The sequence below is a fragment of the Halyomorpha halys genome, unplaced genomic scaffold (genome assembly GCF_000696795.3).
Source record: "Halyomorpha halys isolate HHAL.00 unplaced genomic scaffold, Hhal_1.1 Scaffold194.1, whole genome shotgun sequence".
In the NCBI taxonomy this organism is placed as follows: Eukaryota; Metazoa; Arthropoda; class Insecta; order Hemiptera; family Pentatomidae; genus Halyomorpha; species Halyomorpha halys.
In genome coordinates, this window is record NW_027108392.1 from 740,820 (window position 1) to 745,842 (window position 5,023).

At 28.2% G+C, this 5,023-nt stretch overlaps 1 protein-coding gene across 2 annotated transcripts in view; it reads left to right on the forward strand.

The window, feature by feature from the left end:
- Elk (Eag-like K[+] channel) overlaps window positions 1-5,023 on the forward strand; it is a 477,962-nt gene that overhangs the window by 190,869 nt on the left and 282,070 nt on the right. The window lies entirely within an intron of this gene.

The following is a 5,023-nucleotide window of genomic DNA, read 5'->3' on the forward strand; positions in this document are numbered from 1 at the left end:
TTTGTATATATTTTCAGAGTTGTTTTTTTTTTTTAATTTTTTTTTATTTATTTATTTTAATTTTAGTAAGTATGAGATCATTCATCACTATTACCTATTGCCCAAAACTGTGTAGCAGATTGTAATATCTATCAATAAATAAATCTAGTTCCGCAATTAAAAAAAACAAACTAGTTTATCGTTTTCTACTTGCTCCAGCTGAACCCTATTTTCTTCAGTCCAAGTATTCTAGGTACTACTATATTTTTCTAACGGCAAAATATCAATAACTAAAAAACGTCTTTTTTCAATTTTAAAATTATTAGAATCATCACGGAGAACATCTTACATCACGGACCTCATCTTCGCTAACATTTAACTTAATCACGTTTACCTCCAATGAAACGATATAAAATATATCGATTTATTCATTACAATTATTTCTCGTGATGGTGAGAAGATAGTTGAAGGTGGATAATATATATGAAGGAATATGGTTGGTATATTACACAAATAAGTTGAAATATCTTATTAAATAATACCAACGTTTCGGCCAGAATTTCTAGCTTTCATCAAAGGCTAAGAACAAAGAACAAGTGAACAACCAATGAATAAAAAAAATAAAATATAAACAGAAGAACATATTGTAAATAATTGTACAGAATATAATTAATAAAAATAAAGTGATGGAAGAAGTGAAAAATAAAATGTATATATTAGGTAATTGAATAAGTAAGTAAAAATAACATAATTAAGGAAACATATTGAAAGTTATATAAAATATGTACAATTATTTACTATATGTCATTCCGTTTATCTTTTCTTTTTTGTATTCATTGGTTTTTATCTTGTTCTTAGAAATTCTGGCCGAAACGTTGGCACTATTAAATAAGTTATTTTAATTTATTTGTTTTATATTCTTACCGCACCCCCCAACAATCTTCTCATATAATTATTTATCTAATTACTGTTCCCGAAAATGGTTCCTACCCTGACCTAGACAAATGGTGAGAATGTATACTCGAAAGATTTCGTAAAAAAAAAAAAAAAAGTTCGAGCCTGTAATATCAAAATAATGTGCCAATATCAATATGGAATGACGTCGTAAAATTTAACTATTTTAGTGTCTAACCTTAATACATAATTAAATCAAATAATTTATTTAAATAATAAATAAATTACTTTAACTTTTTACTAATGAATTAATTGCATGTGTTCATTTTACTTAAATTACTTACCTTATTCTGTCTGCATCCCGTGGTATTTAATTCATCAGTTTACCCAGTAATATTAAATCATCAGTAAAATCAAGTACGGAAATTTTTCAGTCTAAGGTTAATCCTTTTCCTGTTTGTTATGTAAATATTGGATGGGTCTTTTGAATCATGGTGAACCAAAACCATAAAGAAAAAGGTTTATACAAGCTGTTGAATTATTACTGACTACCGGGAGGAAAGTAAAATGTGAGTAAAAGGAAAAGTGCTTTTAGAAGATTGAACTGTGTTAAGAGGTTCTTTCCGGAGTCAAGGGTTTGTAATTAAACACCAAATCCCGCCCTCTCTCCTTCAAGCCTTACTTCATTCTGCCCCCACTCTTCGCTTGGATTATCCGCTTTTTCTAAAACATGTTGCTATATAATGGGTAACTATAAGATAGAAAAAAGTTACATTTTTGTATACGTTGATTTTTAGTGATGATATAGAACAAAATATAATGTTTATTATCATATAAACATTATATGCCTTTTAGCAAATTTTAATCATTAAATGACATTAATATTGTAATATATTAGCAAGAATGACAAATAGGAGAAAATTATATGTAATATATAGGTTTTTGTTAACAGGTAAATAATTTATAAATAGTTCTTTGAGTGTATATAATATATGAGTGTTGTTGTAAGCACATGTTTATGATTTGGTTGAATTTGTTTTTTATCAGCCTGAAGATGGGGGAAATCTCCCGAAACGTTGCTGATGATATTAAATAAACTATTGTTTTTTAATAAGGAAGAATTTATGTCATTCACTAAATCCTTTTAATTATATGCCTTATATATAAGTATCCTTGAAAATGGCCTGAGGGACGAAACTTTGGAAAGTTATTAAAGAATAAATGTTGAGAGTAAAAAGGATCAGAATTGTGTAAGTTGATAATAAAATAAACCACTCTCAAAAGATCATAAAATAAATAATTAATCTAATAATGTTTATGTTATTTCAAAACAGAAGACAGAGAGATGTGGGGTGGTTGGAAATAAATTTTCAATGGAAAATTTAATATTATTTTTTTAGGGTTATGATGTTCAAATTAGTTACATTATTCTAGGGTGGGGAAAATAAAACCCTTTCTAGAACCTTGTAAACAATCAACCTATCTTTAAGTCTTTAATATAAGACATGGGGGGAATTTAGAGGTTACAAGCTCATCTTTAATCTTTCATCCTCCTACATCACGCATTAATCCTAACCATAACTTTGTATCAGGGAGCGCGGTGACCACGAGGTAAAGCGCGTGGCTCCTAACTCCAAGGACCTGAGTTCGAATCCGGCTGGGCAGAAAATTGTTTTCTCTTACACTGTTGTCGGGAGTCATCTCCTGTCCACCCAACCCCTTAAATTGGGTACCGTTTAGTGGGTTAAAATTTTGCATTCGAGCGTGATTCTGACCAAATCACCTCCTTGCACAACCGTTGGTCTAGTAACAGTACTTCCTCACAAAGTACTGAACCTCTGACCCTTCATGGGTTGTAGCGGTACAGATTTTAATTTTTTTTTTTAATAACTTTATATCTCTTATTTTTTTTTACTGTATTTCCTTCATATGATACCGACATTTTCTTCAAATCTTTTGATTTTTATTGTCTTAAATTAAGTAACCTTAATATATCTTATTCATTATAATGTATCACATAAAGGAAATAAAATAAAATAAAATATATAAAGTTATGGTTAAGATTAATGTGTGAGGTAGAAGGATAGGTTGAAGATAACCTAGAAATCTCTAAATGAGATATGATGTCATCCAACGTTTAATTGTTATATATTTTTCATAACGTCTAAACTCTACATTATATTGTACGAGATATATCAAGGATAGTAAATTTAAGATGATAAAGATATAAAAATTAAATGACGGATGAAAATAGTCAATATCACAAAAAGGAAATATAAAGTTATGGATGGGATAAATGTGTAATGTAGGAGGGTGGATGGTTGATGATGAGTTGAGAAGTTCAGAATGTTTTATTATAATAAAGATTTAAAGATGTCACAAGATTTTGTCTCTTTTTCTTGAAATGAAATATTAATTTATCATCAATTCACAATGTTTTATGTTCAGATATTACTCTACTCCTTGGATAAATTTTGTACTTTTTTACTGTAACTTTTTCCATATAGAAAATATCCAGTAAGTATTGTGATCATGAAACATTTCGTATTTGGGCCTTCGATTGAAATACATATTCTGAGGTTCTCTGTGTGAGTATATGTGTGAACAATCCATCTCAAAACCAAAACGTCGTATGAAGCTGGGCACGTGTGTATCTGGGATATTACTAGTGACTTTCTTGTTAGAATCAAACAACTTGAAGTGCCACTTTATAAATTCAATTTTACACTTTGTTAAGACTGCTAAAAAACAGCTCTGGTGCTTTTGATTAAACTCAATAAATCAACGCGAAAATAAGTAATCTCTAATATCAGATAAGTTTTATTTTCATTTAAATAGTCAAACATTTAAACAGTGCTTGATTGGTCTGAAACAAATTTCCTGCAGATTTTTTTGAATTGCAGCCAATACTATAACTTTACTGAACAAGAGAGGTAATGCCTATTTCCATCTAACGTAATCTGTTTCAATTTATCCTGATGACAAAGGGGTTAATGAAAACAGTGATTTATTTACCTGGCTTATGAAGGGAAAAACATGGCAGAAATATCTCTTTAATCAGCAGCATTTGATTTAAAAAGATGTAAGGTAAAATGAATTTCGGAAATACATAATCTTAGGATATTTAATGAGAAAAATCCCAAGTGAGTTTATCAAAATAAAATTACATGCTAAAATGTGAACTGCTCGAAAATATTAAAATTCACGGCAAATCTGTAATTATAGGTTTTAAAGGAAGTGGCGGAAAAATGCCGAAATCAATTATTTTCTATTACCTCCCCATTGCAAGAGGAATTTGAAAATACTTAACTGGTATATTAACAAAATCTAAGAATACAGATAACACATTTTGTTATAACATCCTACAATTATTTATTATGACAACAAGATAAAAGTCATAAAATGCTAACTGACTACATATTGAATGCAAGAAATAAGTAATAAAATGATAGAGCAAAACTGAAAAAAACTTATAAAACCTTTATTAATCGTAACGTAATGAAAATATATAAAAGCATAAAATGAATAACCAATAATTTAAAACATAAAAGATCTTTGAAGTAAAAAAACGTTCATAAGAGTAATTTAAAAACTCTAATTTTAAACATACATGAAAGTATTTTAAGTATGACAAATATAAAAACTCTTTAACTCAAGAAACTTATGGGATAATTAACTTTTAAAACAATAATATAAGAAACATATATACCCAGTTTGAAATATATGTATTACAGAAAAAAATAATTGTACAATGATTATATAACTTATAATTTTTCTTTTTTGTTCAGAAGTTTATAATGAGTCGAAAAACATTTTACAATCAACAGTTGTTGCTTTCGTCCATCTAGTAATACGGTAATAATAGGTATAATTTATTGAGCAAACGTAATATCATAGGCCTTTAAATGTCTCAGAGTATCATAAATAATGACTTTAAAAGTTCCGGTAACCTCTTATTATTATTCTTGGGTTGAATGTCAGTCGAAAGTAGTGAATAGAGTCTGTGTAATTAGTGTATTGTCAAGAGAAATTTTAGTATAAACTGTACGTCTAAGATTATATGTTACGTCATGTGATTTTTTTTTTTTTTATTTATTTATTTATTGATATTTACAACTGTATTAAAAATACAACAATTTTAAGAGAGTTT